Source organism: Bos taurus, chromosome 4 (assembly GCF_002263795.3).
Source record: "Bos taurus isolate L1 Dominette 01449 registration number 42190680 breed Hereford chromosome 4, ARS-UCD2.0, whole genome shotgun sequence".
NCBI lineage: Eukaryota > Metazoa > Chordata > Mammalia > Artiodactyla > Bovidae > Bos > Bos taurus.
The window spans coordinates 40,419,617-40,438,776 of NC_037331.1; the positions used below are offsets into that span (position 1 = coordinate 40,419,617).

A 19,160-nucleotide genomic window follows, 5' to 3' on the forward strand; every position below is an offset into this window, starting at 1 on the left:
TTTTTAATGGCTGAGTAATACTCCATTGTGTATATGTACCACAGCTTTCTTATCCATTCATCTGCTGATGGACATCTAGGTTGCTTCCATGTCCTGGCTGTTATAAACAGTGCTGCGATGAACATTGGGGTACACGTGTCTCTTTCCCTTCTGGTTTCCTCAGTGTGTATGCCCAGCAGTGGGATTGCTGGATCATAAGGCAGTTCTATTTCCAGTTTTTTAAGGAATCTCCACACTGTTCTCCATAGTGGCTGTACTAGTTTGCATTCCCACCAACAGTGTAAGAGGGTTCCCTTTTCTCCACACCCTCTCCAGCATTTATTATTTGTAGACTTTTGGATCGCAGCCATTCTGACTGGTGTGAAATGGTACCTCATAGTGGTTTTGATGTGCATTTCTCTGATAATGAGTGATGTTGAGCATCTTTTCATGTGTTTGTTAGCCATCTGTATGTCTTCTTTGGAGAAATGTCTATTTAGATCTTTGGCCCATTTTTTGATTGGGTCATTTATTTTTCTGGAGTTGAGCTGTAGGAGTTGCTTGTATATTTTTGAGATTAGTTGTTTGTCGGTTGCTTCATTTGCTATTATTTTCTCCCATTCTGAAGGCTGTCTTTTCACCTTGCTAATAGTTTCCTTTGATGTGCAGAAGCTTTTAAGTTTAATTAGGTCCCATTTGTTTATTTTTACTTGATTTTAAAATTACAGATCTTTTATTTCTGAAATGGATATAGGTGTGTGTTATTTGTCTGTTCCCAGATTCTGTGCCATCACCTAGTTGAGAATCTATCTGACCTTTCCCAGAATCATTATCCTTTCTTTAAGCAGTCCCATGGACTATAGGGAAGAGTCCCGAGGGGCAAAAAGTCCCCCAAAATCTTCTGGATGACCCAATGTGTTCTTTAGCGCCTTCCTCTCTAAACATGCTACTACTACTAAGTCACTTCAGTCATGTCCGACTCTGTGCGACCCCACGGATGGCAGCCCACCAGGCTCCCCCATCCCTGGGATTCTCCAGGCAAGAATACTGGAGTGGGTTGCCATTTCCTTCTCCAATACATGAAAGTGAAAGTGAAGTCGCTCATGAAAGCTCATTATTATGCCATCCAAGGACCCTGTGCCCAGAGATGTCAAGTTATCAGCAGACCTGGGTACTGCCTAGACTCTGTCTGCTTTGAACTCAAAACTGAAGTGAGATAGTGCACACAGCCCAGTGCTGTTGAATCAAGTTCATCAGAAAACAGACGTGTCAATGATTTATTCTGCTAAATTGCATGCTTAGACAGTTACTAGTCTAACACTGGTCTGGATGATATCTAAGCAAAGATAGTAGTGTGACTCACATTCCTGCATACATGTACTGATATTTTTGACAGAAAGAGATTGACTTTATGAACTTTTTGGCCAGCTTATTTCATTATCTTGATGCAAGTTTTTTTTTTTTTTTTTTTTTTCCTCTAAAAATAGGCAAGATATTTTATATAAATGTAATCCTTCTTTGGAGAAGGCAATGGCACCCCACTCCAGTACTCTTGCCTGGAAAATCCAATGGACTGAGGAGCCTGGTAGGCTGCAGTCCATTGGGTTGCTAAGAGTCGGACACGACTGAGCGACTTCACTTTCACTTTTCACTTTCATGCATTGGAGAAGGAAATGGCAACCCACTCCAGTGTTCTTGCCTGGAGAATCCCAGGGAGGGGGGAGCCTGGTGGGCTGCCATCTATGGGGTTGCACAGAGTCGGACACGACTGAAGCGACTTAGCAGTAATCCTTCTTTATCAATGGCTTTGCTTTCCATGGTTTCACTTATCCACAGTCAAAAGCGGTCAACTGAAGCTAACTGAATCCTAGAAAGTAAAATCTTAGCACCAAACCCTAAGTAGTAAAATCTATCTCTAGGTTCAGGCACCCACTGAGGGTCTTGGGTTTATCACGCTTCAGTGCCTTGTCACCATGAGTAAATATTGTTATTATAATCATATTTCAAGCTTATGCTTCATACTGCTGCTGCTGCTAAGTTGCTTCAGTCGTGTCCAACTCTGTGCGACCGCATAGACAGCAGCCCACCAGGCTTCACCGACCCTGGGATTCTCCAGGCAATAACACTGGAGTGGGTTGCCATTTCCTTCTCCAATGCATGAAAGTGAAAAGTGAAAGTGAAGTTGCTCAGTCGTGTCTGACTCTTAGCGACCCCATGGACTGCAGCCTACCAGGCTCCCCCATCCCTGGGATTTTCCAGGCAAGAGTACTGGAGTGGGGTGCCATTGCCTTCTCACCACAAAATTACAAATACAAGTTGACCCTTGAACAACGTAGAGGGGTTATGGACAATGCAGGCGTGGAAAATCCACATATAACTATACCATCAGCTTAACTGTGGTATCCAGCCAACTGCATATATTGGATCAGGTTGTACTGTAGTGTTTATTCAAAAGATACTCCATAAAAGTGGACTGACAAAGTTCAAACCTATTGTGTCCAAGGGTCAGCTGTAATTTGTGCTTTCCCAGGAGGCTCAGTAGTAGAGAATCTGCCTGCCAATGCAGGAGGTGTGGATTTAATCCCAGGGTCATGAAAATCCCATGGAGAAGGAAATGGCAACCTACTCCAATATTCTTGCCTGAAAAATCCCATTGGACAGAGGAGCCTAGCGGGCTACAGTACATGGGGTTGTTGCAAAGACTCAGACAGGACTGAGCGACCGAGTATACATGCCACTGTAGTTTTATTCACCTGAAGCAAAGGAGGAACCAACAAATTAAATAGGACGTGCACTGAATACATGAGAAAAGTTCAGGTTACTCAGCATGCTGTACTCAATAACAGCTTTATAAAGTGTAGTTCATCTCCACTATTCTCTCAGATGTAGCTATTTAGAGCAGATAAAATTTGCATTTTGCACACTTGGTTTTCTTAGTCATATAGATTCTTTCATAATAAAATTTATTTTATTTGCTAATTTTAGGTTAAATTTTATTCTTACCCTTATTTCTTCATTAGAAATAATAATTTACTGCTTGCTTCAGTCCAGTTCAGTTCAGTTGCTCAGTCGTGTCCGACTCTTTGCGACCCCATGAATCGCAGCACGCCAGGCCTCCCTGTCCATCACCAACTCCCAGAGTTCACCCAAACCCATGTCCATGTCCAGTCAGTGATGCCATCCAGCCATCTCATCCTCTGTCGTCCCCTTCTCCTCCTGCCTCCAATCCCTCCCAGCATCAGAGTCTTTTCCAATGAGTCAACTCTTTGCATGAGGCAACCAAAGTATTGGAGTTTCAGCTTTAGTATCAGTCCTTCCAATGAACACTGAGGACTGATCTTTAGAATGGACTGGTTGGATCTCCTGGCAGTCCAAGGGACTCTCAAGAGTCTTCTCCAGCACCACAGTTCAAAAGCATCAATTCTTCGGTGCTCAGCTTTCTTCACAGTCCAACTCTCGCATCCATACATGACCACTGGAAAAACCATAGCCTTGACTAGACGGACCTTTGTTGGCAAAGTAATGTCTCTGCTTTTGAATATGCTATCTAGGTTGGTCATAACTTTCCTTCCAAGGAGTAAGCTGCTTGCTTAAAGTACTTCAATTTAGAAAACAAAAAATTCACATATACAGGAAAGAAAACTTATTTTTGAGACTTACAAGAAGAAAGATGAGAAAATAAAGACATTGTAAGATCCCACTAATCCCATACCTTTCTTGTCTGTGTCCTGTCAGTTCACAGACCATAAATCCTACTCTTTTTGTAGAGTTTGTGAACGTAACTACACGTGGGCTGTTTATTTTCTTGCTGTCAACAGTGTGTTTCTAGATGAACTTATGAGTGTTATGCCTTTCCATTATGTTGGAAACCTGGTGGTCGGAACTGAGACTAAGCTTTAAGTGTCCACATAAGTAGGTCAGAATAGTCGAGAAACTTCCCAGAGAATTTGTGATTATTTTCATCTGTGTATAGTGCTGCGTTTACTTGGAAACTCCACCCAGAAAAAGGCATGGCCAAGAGGTATGGTTTCCTAGGATGCGAACTGTGAAACTTTAAAACAGTTTCATATTACATACTTGTGCTATGAATGAATGCCAGGACCTGGATGACATTTTCTGACTCATGAGTGAATATCTCAAATTTCCTATTCTATCCATAAGCCTTCCTTCTGCTTTTCATCAGAATAGGAAACCAGATCACATCTCTGTTTTCTACTGGACACACAAGTAATTCTTTTAATACACAACCTTTTCCTCACCAAATACAGTATTTGCCAAAAAAACCCAGGTTTGGAGTTTGGGGGCGATTAATTCAACAACAGGTTGAATGTGAAAATTAGCTTTCCAAATTAAGTTCCTTTTCACACTGTTAATTTACACGATATCTAGGTGTGTTTTCAAAGCCACGATTCCCTAGACATGAGCAAGATGCAGATTCATATCAAGCTGGTTAAATCAGTTATTTAGATCTGGTTGTGTTTCATCAAGTGAATACAGAAGGTCACTAGATTAGTACTTACTTTACCTGCAATCGCAGCATATGAAGGTAGTTAAAAGAAGAACTATTCTGATCAAAGTGGGCAGGAACTGTGGCCCTTTCCCTTTCTAGTCACATCTCAGTTGGGCTCTGAGTCATCCCCACAGAACCCTAGGGCTCTGTGGAAAATGTTTAAATAACTACATTCGGAAATCTTCATCATCTTCTCTTATTGAAGTTACCATAATCTTTTTAATGTATATGGGCATTTCCATCCTATCAGAATATATGGAGGTAAATATATATAATAGAAAATGTATAGATATCATAATATAATACACTTCACTAAATTATGCCTTTCAAATATAACAACTTTTATTTTTGTGGTAATCTTAAAATACTTAAAACAGTAATTACATTGACTTCAGTATCACATTAAATGTTCTTCTAGAAACACACCAGTCTTTTGGAGTAAGTTTTAGAGTACTTGATTATAGAGATTACTGTAGATTTGAAATGATTCTTTTAGAGTCTTATCAGTTTAAATAGAATCATCTAGAACCATTCTTGATTTTTGAATCCTGATAGAAACGCTATTGTTTCTTTTTCCCCAACCCAACTCTTACTATGAACAGAAAGATAGTATAAGATTTTCAATAGTTATTATTCTGGGCTTTGAATTCAAGTAATTTAGGTTTTATTCTCAGGCTAACATTATAGTTTCTCTGTGGCTCAGTTTTCTCTAAAATGGATATATATACAGCATATATGGTTATAAATGTCAAGTAAAATTCAGTGAGAATGAATAAAATTTCCTATCATAGCACCTGTTATGTTATTTGAAATATAGGAAATATATTGAACCATAACATAACAGTAAAATATTATTGTGAATTGGCCAAGTATTTTTAAAAATTCTACTAAATGTGTCTTTTTCATAAATAATAAATGATCATTTCCAAAACTCTTAGAATACAATAAAATCTGCTGAGATGGCTTATTCTTAAGTATACAGGGGTTTAGAATATTATGTAAATGAAAAATCAACTCCTAGGTTAGAATAATTCCTCAAAACTTTCAGCCATGACTTGGGCCACTGAATTAAAAAATACCTTGTGATTAAAATCAGAAAATAGTTACAGAATCAGTTCTTTAAGGAAGAAAGAATCCACAAGATTTTTTGCCTATAGTGTTGCAACTATAACTCCCAAGATAAATTCCAAAATTTTCAGTGCATTCTGTCTAGTACCTCTCTAATTATATTTTATTCCTCTCAGTTTACTTCTATCTGATATTTGTGTATTTAATTTATTGTTCTGGTCTTGTAATGATTCTGGTAAATGAAACAAATTTCTGTGTATTTTTTTTCTCTCATGAAATCCAGTGGACCACTGGACTCTCTACATAACAAAAGTTTTGAAAAAAATTATTTTGGTTATTTTTTGATTGAATATTAAGAGCACTGTTTTTTTTTTTTTAACTAATTTAAAACTACACACTAAAGAACTGAAAAGTGCATGCAAAGATTTTAAAAACATTTTTCAATATGTTACTTGATGATTCTAGAAACTGTTTGAAATTTACTTTAGAGAATTTATGCCATTTACAGTTACGTATGAGTTCACTTACTATAATTAATTTATAACTTTTAATTTCTCCAGAATGATTTGTAATTTATTATTATCATTCAAGAAAATAATTTGCTGGTATTTGTAATAAGTTTCCTAAAAACACAAAAACTTCAATTAAAAAAAATTATATTACCAAATTTTATATAATTTATACAGTTATATAAATAAAAATCATTTGGAATTAATATAATTTACCATTCCCAGCAGCAAGTAAAATTCAGTGAGAATGAATTTTTTAAAAATGCTGAAGAGGAATATACCCAAAATATACACTGCTGTTAACCATGTAGACAAAGTCAGGTTCACCAAAATATTGTGACATTAAAAACTAGAAGACTGAATAAACCAAAGGCTCTCTAAAATAGTAAGTACTGAAGAATTGCATATTAGAAAGCATGTTGGCATAAGAGTGTCAAGTGAATTTTAAGAACTAATCTTACTAAACTGATTGTTATTTATGTTGATTTTCATTCATAATTTAAAAACCATGCATAAATACCCTGAGTAGACAATAAAAGTTCTGAAGTAACAAAATTGGATAGTACATCATTTTAACAAAAGCTGTTTATGCATAAACATAAGGTTTTAAACATCAAGAAGCAACATGATACTGATTATTGGACAAAGTTTTAGTATTTCTTAAACATAAAAGGTAAGGTTGATAACTTTGGAAACAGCACAAACCTAGCTTTTAGGAAAAGCCTAATGATTTCAAAAAACAGTTCCTGCTTACTGCTGCTGTTCTATAACTTTAAGGGTGTGTATATAGTAGTGTCATCTCCTGTCATTTAGGAGACAGAAATTTAAAAAAAATCAGTATGACTTACCTTTAAAAAGACTAAGAAGTATTTTCCGATCAAATGTTCCAACATTTGAACAGTCAGTTCTTAGTAGGACCAAATGGTGTCCTGCAGAAAACCCTACACCGAAATCCTCATTATAAAAAGTGTGTGAGTTTAAATATGCTTTAAGAAAAAAAAAAGAGAGAAAGGCAACGTCAGTCAGATCCCAGTGAGTGGTTTGTTCCAAAAGGAGTTTAAAAAAAAAAAAAGGAAACTGCACACTTCCCACTTAGATTGTGTGCGAGGGGTGTGATAGATCTTAAGGGTCTGTTTTTATATTATCGTGTGGACCTAGTACCTATATCTGAGATCCTCTGCTGTCTTTTTTTTTTTTTTTTTCTTTTGGCCATTTTCCCATCCAAGTAAGTCAGAGGCCAGAGACAAAAGGAGCTAACTTGCTGAGCAGCCTTTCATATACTTTTTTATTATATTAATACAGTCATTATTCCAGATGATAAAATGGGCTCGGGGATGGAAAATGTAAATTGGGAAGAATTACCGGACTCACTTTCCTGCTTGAAACACCTATTTCAGGAAGTTTAAATAAAATATACTTTCTATGCATCATTTATCCAAAGTGTGTCAAGCTAATGATTTTGAAAACAGTTGGACTTTGTCAATTAACAGGGATGACAAACAGACTTTAAAAAAGGAAATAGCCTACTGTTCTAACTGGAGGGTCTTCACTATTTATTATTTTCTGTTAGTCTTACAGAAATTTCATGAGCAGAGCAAAATCCTTCTATGAAAACCAAGAAGTTGTATTTCTCTTAGATCTCTTTAGATAAAAAGACAATTTTAAATAATATTTAAATAAAATTTCATATTAAAAGCCATCCTAAATAGTGAAAGTATATAATGAAGTTACTTTTAAAAGAAAGGCATTATTTTAAAATTTCATCAAAAAAGAAGGCCTTAAACTTTTGGGGAGAAAAGACCCGCATGTTAAAATCCCATTCTTAGAAAGAAATTCTCAGAATCCTACAGGGAAAATAAAAATCTTCAGGTTAAACTGTTATCTGTCAGACAGACCAGATGAATAAATGCCTCTAACTCAGCCTTGAAAGACAGCAGCATAACAATAACAGGCAGAAATACATTTACTTCATTAGATCATGTTTAAGCCAGTGCTCACTGAGCTGTTTGTGGTGTTGTGTCTAGGCATGTGTTGTATTCTCTCATTTGCTAGCTGTACAATACAACTGGAAAGGAACCCAAAGCAATGTTTTACCTTGAGCATTGCTTTCTTTTTCCAGGATATTTTTATAGACAAATTTATTTAAAAATTAATGTTATAGAAGTCTTTCGTTATATTGGGATTTTGTTTTTCCAAGTATCACTTAATTAGGATAAAGTAGAAATGGCCTTGTGTAATCTCATGATTTATGCTTTTCATTTAAAAAGAATAAAGATTTTAGATAATTTAAAAAGATGATTCCCTTATCGCTGTGACATTTTATCTTTGTTAAAGGTAATATAAAGGCTAGTTTAATAATTATTTTGATTATGAATATCTATTTTATTGTATTTAAGCTGCTTTGATAACATTTCCTTCTCAGCCTTAATTCTCACAAATATACACAAGTACACATGTACACAAATACCCTCCAATGTGACAATTTAGAAATAGCCCACCAACACAGAAGTTCAGATGCTATTTTAAACAGCCTATCTTAAATGCACTAAAAGGATAATTAAATTATATAAAAAATGAACATTGTTAGAGTTAGATATTTCAGAAAAAATACCTGTAAAATTGATACCTAAGCTGACACTGAATTTACTTGAATTACTATTTAATCAGTAGTCTAATGACATCTAAATTCTTTGTCTTTGGAGAGGAAAATGTCACACTTTCCCATGAGCAGCCCAAAGGATCAAATTTGCATTCCCAGAGGCAGCTGTTTACTGTTTTAATACTGTGCACAACAGTTCCTGATACAGGAAGACACAGGAAATCCAGAGCCAAGTAAAATCTGTAATCATATGTGTGTATTTTGAGCAAAATGTTCACCTTGAACAACAAGGCAGAAAACTGCTACACCCATTTCTCAGTAATGCATGCTGGGGTTTTCATTTTTACAAGATTATGTATATGCAATATTTTTAAGGGGTATTTTTATACGAGCGTATACCTTACCTTCTCTAAGTCCACTAGAACACTAGACAGATGTAGCAGAATGAAAGCTCAAACTGTCAGTATGCCAAGTCAGCTTAGGCACAGTGCTTTGCAAACTTTTTACCTGGAAGATCACTTAGAATTTGGAATCAGACAGACTACAGTGACTTGCGATGTACTACCACTAGCTATATTGACTGGGGATTAGGAGTTAACTAACAATTTATTCTTACTTTCTTAATCAAAAAATGGAGAAAACTAAGAGATCATAATAAGAACTAACTGAGATGGACTGTGTGCAGCACTTGACAGCCGCCTGACTGTGAGGCGACGAAGTGCTTCCCTTCCCCTCAAGTCATTGTCCCTTTCTCCCTTCTGCTCTGATTACTGGAGATCACACAGCACCATCAGACAAGCATTTGACTTTTTTTTTTTTTGGTCCTTTCTCTGCATTTGCTAGAATGTTGACTCCATGGAATGAGAGACCCTCGTCTGTTTATTGCACTGCTGAAGCCCCAGGAGCACAGAGCAGGCTCATAGCTGGTAATCAGTTGAATGACTAGACACACATGATTGTCATAACCACAATAATATTTTTGAAAGAAATGAGAATGGCCAGAAATAAGAGGTTATTATATATTTGTTCATACCACAGATATACAGTGCTTTGAGATGAAGGGCATGTGCTATGGAAGTAAATGGACCTAACTCAGAATTTGGAATTCATCCCTTCCTACAGTGTGTGACTTGTTACTACTACTTTACCTAAGTCATAGTGGAAATAGCTCCCTCTCAGAATTGTTGCAAAGGTGAGAGTAGTAATGTGACGAACTCAGTGCAGTTCTTGACATATATAGTATTTGTTTGATAAATAATTGGTATGGTGATCATTTTCTATTAAGCAAATTTTTATTTTAGGGAATTCATTAAGGTAATATGGACAAGTAAAAAATATTGAATATTATAAAAAGGTATAAAATGAGAAGTCTCATTCAAGCATCAATTTTATTCCTCAGAAGTGACCAATGTTAGGTATGTCACTACCACCTAGGAATTTTATAAATTTTAAACTTATATATATATATATATATATATATATATAAACTTATATGTATACACTTCTGTATGTTATAAACTTATAAGTATAAACACACAGCATACAGTCATCATTTTACTGATTTCCTAAGTATAAACTTAAAAGTTTATAACACACACATACACACACACACACACACATATGGACTAAACCATATACTGAATCACACTTTCTACAACTTGTCTCTTTAATAGGGACTTGGAGATCTTTTCATATCATTGATAGTGTTAACTCTCTTTTTTCTGTCTCAATTATTGAAAAAATAGTCCTAAAAATGTACCATTGTCTTTTAAATGACCAATATCATATGTAATAGAACTTTTGATTTTTCTTTTTCCATTCTGTTACACCTTTCTTCCCTGGTGGCTCAGAGTAAAGAATCTGCCTGCCAATGTAGGAGACATAGGAGACACGGATTCAATCCCTGTGTCAGGAAGGTCCCCTGGAGGGGGAAATAGCAACCTAATCCAGTGTTCTTGCATGGAGAATCCCATGGACAGAAGCGCCTGGCAGGCTACAGTCCATGGGGTCTCAAAGAGTTGGACATGACTGAACATACACATGTGATGGAAGAACCTGAACAAACTTTTGGCTAACCAAATTGTTCTTTGATCTTACAAAAGCAATGCTAAAAATGTATGTACATATATAATTTTGTTTACTGTGCTAGGACACTAATAAAGGGCAGAAAGTGAAATTTCTGGGTGAGAAGTATGTACTTGTTTTGGCAAGGGGAGTTTTACCAAATTTCTGTTCATACATGTATACAACAATATGTGAAAAGGCCCATCTTCATACATCGGTCACACTGCTGCTACTGCTAAGTCACTTCAGTCGTGTCTGACTCTGTGCGACCCCATAGACGGCAGCCCACCAGGCTCCCCCATCCCTGGGATTCTCCAGGCAAGAACACTGGAGTGGGTTGCCATTTCCTTCTCCAATGCATGAAAGTGAAAAGTGAAAGTGAAGTCGCTCAGTCGTGTCTGACTCTTAGCGACCCCATGGACTGCGGCCTACCAGGCTCCTCCATCTATGGGATTTTACAGGCAAGAGTACTGGAGTGGGGTGCCATTGCCTTCTCCGTCGGTCACACTGGCTCACAGTAAACTTTCTTTATAATAAGTACTTATTTTATTGCTAAATATTTGAGTGAAGTTTCACCAACTGTCTAAAGCATACTAGCATTTATATTTTTAAACATTTGTGATAGCTTTTCCTTATTAGCTAGTAAGGAAATAACCAGTCTTCTGACATTTGACAATTTTTTTTTAAAGTTTTTTGACTAAACTTTATTGAATTTTTAAATTACTGAAAATTTCCATTTTTATGCCGTTAACTTTCACAGTAATTCCCTTTTAAGTATTATGTCATGCTTTGAAATGCTTTCTCCAAAAATAGGAAAAATAATGAACTTTATTCTAGCATTTCTATGGTTTCAAAAATCCTTTAGAACATATTTCTAGATTAGCTGATTCATGGCATGTAACACTTGTGAAGTAAAAGAGGAAGAGTGAAGTACATTGAGTAACTATAAATATTGCAACATATCTGAGAGGCATACAATGGATGCATAGTAGAAGAGGAATTGCATGGCATGGCCCAAGTTCTGACCACAGCCCTGTTAATAATAACAATAATAGGTTTTGTGAATGAGCAGCCCACAGTCATATTTCTCATTTCCTTTCTTGTCAAAGAGAGTAACTACAGAACCTACCTACAGCCTCAAGCTGACAAGTCATACGGCAGATTTGTAAAGCTTTATACAGATTCTATGTAGTAGATAAAAACTTTTAATTGACCCTCTTTTTTTTTTAACAGTTCAGCAAATGAAAAGAATTTTAGTATCATGTGCGTTACAATTCTAGATTATATGGTTAAGCAAAGACCTATAAATTATGATGATATGCAATAACAGAGTTAACATGTATTGAGGGCTTATCTGCCAGTTGTTGAAATAAGTGTCTCATATAAGTTATCTTATTGACTTATGATACAACCTTGCTATGTTTTTAGACAACTAGTTGAGGTCACACAGCTACTATATGCCATAATAATTAAAACCCATACAGACTGACTAAAGCGCCTATAGTCTTTTCTGAAAGAAAAATGTGTTTGTGTGTGTGTGTGTGTGTGTGTGTGTGTATATATATGTATATGAGTTCTTGATCAATACCTAATTTGCATATTCTTTTCAGCACATTTGTTCAAGCTGAATAACAATTTTAAATAGCCTAATATAAAAAAATGATATCTAAGTACAATAAATAAGGAGTGAACAGTGAAAGTATTCTGTAATTAACAGTTAACAGAATTATTTTGAAATTAACTCAAAAAATAAAATTCATTCTGAAGACCTGTAACACATAATACTGCACAGATACACTGTAAAGTATCTTAAAACTTTAGTTACCAGTGTAAAACCATAAGGCAAAATTTGGTTTATCACTTTAATCCTTGGGATAGCTAACCATGGAGATTTACACACACACATATTTATGTACATGTATAGCACCACATGGTTATGTGTGCTACACAAATAGATATCTATTTTGCCAATTGCTGCCCTGGTCATTATGGAAGTATTAAACCAATGACAGGTTCTATCTGTTTTATATGATGAGGTGGGGCTTCACATACAGGAATGAAATACGTATGTACATAATTTAAAGAAGACTATTACATGCATAAGACATAGACATGATAATGCCAGTGAAAGCTTAAGAGATTAAAATGGAAGTTTTTAATATCACTTTTAAAGGAAAATTTCAAAGGACAACATTAAGGATAATGTGGAATATCTGGGTCATTAAAGTTTAGACTTAAGCTACATCATCTGATGAATCAAAGCACACGATCAAAGTATTGACAAACCTACTGCATTCATGATGTAAATTTTCCCCTATGTTTCCTAGAAGCCATGGTAGGAGCCGTGTATAAAGAGAGAACACCTCTCTATATCTGGATAGTTCTCATATGGGCAGGGCCATATAAATATGTAAATTCCACAGGCCTAAAAATGTTGGCAGATCTAATCTTTATTTGAACTGTTTGCAAAGCTGACTTTACTCTCTGAGGAGGTGGAGAAATGTCAACATTTAAACAATACTAAGAAACTTAAGAAAGTGTTAAGATTTGCATAGTTGTCAGTATAATTTGTGTTCACACAGTGGAAGGGAAATAATTAGGAGGGAACAACAGAAATCTTCAAGTAAGAGGATAGCTTGGCCTCAAAGCTTGGTGTTATGAAATAGTAGGGGGAAAAAATCAATAATCAATAACAAAATATAGTATTTAAACAGTGTCAGATTGAAAAAATTATATAAGCAATTAATTTGTAATTTCAAGTGGCAGAAATACTAAATTCTTTGAATTAAGGGTACAACAAAGTTTTCTTTTGAGAAATGTCTTCTACGTTATAAATAGTCCCTGTAGGATCTTAAAAAGGAAATAAAATAATTTTAAGAAGAGTTAGAGAATCAATTTACATATTCACAGTGGCTGATGGCTTGATCAAAATGATATGCTTTAAAATGCTAAAGGGTTTTTTTCACTCTTTTTAACTACCAGCAGAAAAAAAAAAAAAGTTGAAGAGCCATGATGAATGTTTAAAACCAGGAAAGAAATTAGATGGATAATGAGAACAGTAATTTTGTTCCATTTACTAAAAACGAGACAACCATACTCTAGTCCGTCTTTTTAACAATTTTGTTAATGTCTGTGCCAACTGATAATCTGTTAAATTTGGAGATATACAACACTTGGGTGTCAGATTCCTGAAAGAGTTAAACTCATACATGAATACACATATGCGCACACACGCACACACACATTTTCCAGGGACAGGGAAGCATAATCAAATTCCTTCTTAAAGCTGAGAAAATACTTTCTAAGAAGCATGTCATATAATAATAATTTTAGAAATCACCACATAGAAAATAGTACATTCCTAATGCCTTTGTTTTTCTGTTCTCTTGAAATGGAAAAGTTTGACCCTTCTGCCCTGACACTTCGAAAAAACATTTAGTACAAACCTTGCATTCAAGTGGCACAGCAGTATTAAACAGTCTATCAAACCCTAAAGTGAAAGTGTTAGTCACTCAGTCATGTCTAACTCTTTGTGACCCCTAGACTGTAGCCTGCCAGACTCCTCCACCATGGGATACTCCAGGCAAGAATACTGAAGTGGGTGGCCATTCCCTTCTCCAGGGGATTTTCCCAACCCAGGTCTACAGAATTGCAGGCAGATTCTTTACCATTTGAGCCACCAGGGAAGCCCATCACAGTCAAATCAAATCATCATTTTCCCAGATTTGTTCTCAGAGACTTAAGGAGAAGATCTGCTTGTGGTAAAGCCTGAGTTTTCTGTCTTTCAAGAGACCAAAGAGTTTGGATTAGAGTGCTACTTCTCAAATAAACTTCTTCGGAGAACTTGAAATGTATTAAGATTTCGAAGAATCCATAAGTATTCAAAGTTGGAACATCTTACTCTAATTGTATTTTTCATTTTGAACAAAGCTTCGTATAATAGTTTGTAAAAACAAACCAATTCTTGTAACATACATGCACACCCAAATATAGAGTGTATATCTATCTAATATATGTAATAAAACTTCTGGAAGCAAATATTTTCCTGGAAATGTTATAAATCATTTAAAATTATTTCTATATATTTTATTTTCATGACTGTATTCTGTAAATCATAAACATGAAAACCTAAACATAATAAAAATGGAAGACTAGTACTGTTTAATGCATAAGGTAAATTTCATAAAAATCCAGAATTCTAAATTAGCAGAACCCTGCAATTGTCCTGCATGTTTCTCTGTGACACATTTGATTAGCTGCTTAAATGAAGCAAATGACAACTAGTCAGGGATACAGTAACACTTTCCCCTTAGTATCTGCACAAAATTTAATAAATTTTAAGTAAAAGAGAAGTTCAACTTACCTATTAAACTTCATTTTAGCACTCACGTGTTAGTAACCACATTAAAGTTTGCTTCACATTAAGGGGCATTGACAATGGCTCGGATAAAGGAATTTACCTTAGGTTAAGTAGAAACAAATCTTCCAGTTCTTAAGTAGGTTTAGGTAACATCAGCCTTGTCTTTATGAAAGTGTCTGTCATCCTCAGTGTTCTCCAAAAGGCAACCAAGGACTCAAATCGTGCATCCTCTTAACAGATTCCCGAACGTCACTTTGTTAGGAGGTTGTGATTTAAGTAAACAGCAAGTTACGGAATCTGAATTGCTGTGGAATGTCACCCTCAAATGACTCTACTGGCCCCGCTAGTTCTGCACTGCTTGGTACATGTAGCCTCAGAGATTGTTCTAACAACTCTTTTCCTGGCTTTCAGGGCATTCAGTCGTGGTATTTAGTAAGCAAACTCTGCTACTCCACAATGCCTCCTGTTCATGGATAAAGATAAAAATGTGAATCGAGATCCTATCCCAGTGTGTTTCATTGTATTCTGTAATATTCCTTTTGTTAATGGCACACACAAAAATTCCTGTTCAGAGTGAATACACTGGGATTATCATTGTTTTCCAATCTGTGTTACAAGGTTTGGAGCACCGTCCTTCAAGTAGTCCAAGGACTAAAAACATTTTCTGGACAGGTTCCAAGACTGCTGCAGGCCTGTTTTTCCTCTCATTTTCTGCAACCCCTCAGGGAAAACTGGGTAATCACAGTAGGTTGTAGAAAAGAGGACTACATTAAAAGTAATATTTGGAGGTGAAATAAGCCCATGGAAACCACACCATTTCATGCAACTCAAAATTAAAAACCACTAAATATTTCCCATGTTATAAAGAAGCCTGTCCCCAAATACTATTTTTATAAGTTTCAGGATAGACTTCTCTCTTCCCAGTTTTCATTGTTTTCCTTTTTTTCTTCCTTGGTTACCTTGCGTTTACCTATCCTAGTTGATTTTTATTTGACATCTCATTTTTTATCTAATAGTTTTTCAAAATTCAGTGGGGTTTTATGTATATAAATTTGGAATTGCATGCAAATTAACTTACTGCAATTATAAAATCACAGCTATTCCTAAATTACCAGAAACCATAAATTCATTTGGCCCTTCACACCTTTTATTGATATGTTCACATTACCCACTTAACTGGTAGTTTTGTTGTGAAAAACATCCACCCTCCAGTGGTAGTTCAGTACACAATCACAAATTTCCATCTATTACCAAAAACATTTTGGTTATAACTGAACCATATTCTGCCATTTATTTTTTAAATCTCATACTCCCATCTTGTTGGAGTAGGAAATGGCAACCCACTCCAGTTTTCCTGCCTGGGAAATTCCATGGACAGAGGAGCCTGGCGGGCTACAGTCCATGGGGTCGCAAAGACACAATTGTGCACACACGCCTTACCATCCTGTATAGTAGAAAACATTTAAATTCTTTATGCTAGGAAACTAAAACAAAATAAAGATTGAACTAAATTTGTGCTATTTACTGAAGTTTCTCTGGCTCATTTACCATGTCACGTAGGTTAGGGAAAAAAAATACTGTAGTGATTTTCTTTTTAAGTCTTTTGGTGCAAACTAATTACAGGGAAACCTTTTCTTTTTGTGATAAACTATTCCACCATTGAAAATGTCATCCTTTCAGACAATCTTCATCCAATATTAGGTGACTAAAATTAAAATTGAAAATAGACAACATAGTTTTTTTAAAATTCCAATGCATATGTGTTGAGATATGTTTCAGGGAACTGGCTTCAGTTTTTAAAGATGAAACATAATGAATAAATATAACTAAATTCAGCCTTTTTGATTAAATCATAACCTTTGAGGGACATTTCCACATGTTTAAGAATTTCCCAGAGGAAAGGAAGATCATAATGTTTCTTCAAGAACTTATCCTAGCCTAACAGATCATTAGTATATCCTATGTATTTAGAAGTAACTTGTGTTGCAGAAAACATGAGCAACTGACTTCGCTTTCAGAGATGACTCACAACACTGAGTACAGAAGAAAAGATTCAAAAGTTTATTATCGTGGTACTGACATGATATTTCCATGGAGTCGCAAAGAGTTGGACATGACTGAGTGACTGAACTGAACATGATATTGCCTCTAAAAATGTCAATGTTCTATTTAATATTCTTTTTATTAAATCCCTATTTAATTGTTGTAAGTTAAAATGTTATAAGAACTTCAGTGTTATAAAAACATACATCTCCTCAGGACTCACAAAAGCTTTACTCTTTTGTTCAGTGTGGGTGGGAATGATCTTTTCACTATTATCTCTCCCCATCTTCATATTTATTTGTAATAAGTAAACATGTACGAATGCTGCCAGGAACCATCTTAGAACCTCAAGGAAACTAGGGTGAAAGCCAACGCCCAAATAACAGGCAAGAGCAGATAAGTTCAGAAGAACAAACAGTTTGATCTAACTGTGCCTACAGAGTGCTAACTCTGAAGTTTTTCAGTTAAGTGAGTGAGTGAAGTTGCTCAGTCATATCCGACTCTTTGCGACCCTGTGGACTCTAGCCCACCAGGCTCCTCCATCCATGGAATTCTCCAGGCAACAGTACTGGAGTGGGTTGCCATTTCCTTCTCCAGGGGATCTTCCCAACCAAGGGATCGAACCCAGGTCTCCCACACTGCAGGCAGACACTTTAACCTCTGAGCCACCAGGGAAGCCCAGATTATGGACCCCAAATCCCTAAATTGATACAATGGTTTGAGCTGAAAACACTCAAACTCATATCCTGAGATTCTATGTAAAATGTGAACTGTAGATCACACACATTTTAAATAACTAAACATCTAACCAAATTTCTCGCTCATTAACTATCATCAAGAAATGTGATTTAATCAATAGGTCCCTAAAAAAAAAGGAAATAAACAGTCCCTACAACATGGTTTTGTATACCATGTGCAACAAGCAGAGGTCTTAATATTAAGCACATACAAAAAGCCACGTGACTGTATTTATTCATCTTTATATCTCCAGAATGCTCTAGTGTCCTACTCATACAAAGTATAACAAAAAAGCTCAGTTCATTGTATACTCATTTATGACTTCCAAGGGAGAAGGTCACAGTGGAACTCTCCATAATATATTCACTGAGAACTGTGTTGGGAATATCTACTTTCATATGCCAGATTTTAAAATAGTTCCTGACACATAATAGGCATTCAAATATTCATCAAATAAATGCCAAAAAACCTATACTACAAGTATCACAACATACATTAAAGAGACATGGGTATGTTAAATACTTTGGCAGAAGAATATATTTACTTTTCCAAGCTATCCAACATAGAATTTAAAAGGACTGGTTATCTGAATTATTAAACAGTCTGGTTCCTCCACACTGAAAAATATTTATTCTCAAGGAGGGCTTATATTGTTCCACAGATATGTATTGAGTAGCTACAGTACAAGGACAAATGACTTACCACTACACGATAAGCTTTTCTCAAATATTATAAATGGTCAGGTGGACCAATTATGTTTATATCTTCATTTCCAGGAATAGACATATTGATTAAAGATTTCAAAAATTTATGAAAATAATTCAATCATAGGCCAAAAATAATGGTTAAATATAGATCATTCCTTGTATTGGGTTTTTTGCCCATCAAAAATTCTAAGTCTCCTGAATATTATACTCTACCATCTAATTGTACATGCCAATCTACTATCTCTTTATAAGCTAACGTGTGATCCCTTGCTAATAGTTTGATCCCTTTGGGTTATTTAGTGCATTTGTACTGGACTGCTCACTTATTTTGTTAAAAAATAGGCCTTTATCCAGTTGCACAAATGCACCTCTGTTGAAGGTGCCATGGTAGCCCAGTCATTGGACCCTTAAACAAGGGCCCCTGAGAATTGGCTTTTCTGTTCTGATGGCAGTTAATTTAATGAAAATAGCCCACTTTTTGTCTTCCTACTTGTTTCCATCTGTAAGATGAGATATATCATCATTACCATGGGCACTACCCAGGTAAACTGACATACTAGAGGGGTCAAAAATTTTATCAGTT

General features: G+C 35.7%; 1 protein-coding gene across 26 annotated transcripts in view; it reads right to left on the bottom strand.

The window, feature by feature from the left end:
• Window positions 1-19,160, bottom strand: part of CD36 (CD36 molecule (CD36 blood group)) — a 93,770-nt gene that overhangs the window by 39,316 nt on the left and 35,294 nt on the right. For 7 of the 26 annotated variants that reach the window (XM_015468812.3, XM_024990427.2, XM_024990421.2 and 4 more), the window contains one exon: window positions 6,915-7,052. The exons of 13 other annotated variants lie outside the window; for them this stretch is intronic. The gene's annotated coding sequence lies outside the window, so the exon portion shown is untranslated. Of the gene's footprint in view, window positions 1-6,914; window positions 7,053-15,189; window positions 15,342-19,160 lie in introns of those variants that run through there. 6 more of the 26 variants (XM_059885383.1, XM_024990434.2, XM_059885386.1 and 3 more) reach the window with 3 other exon arrangements.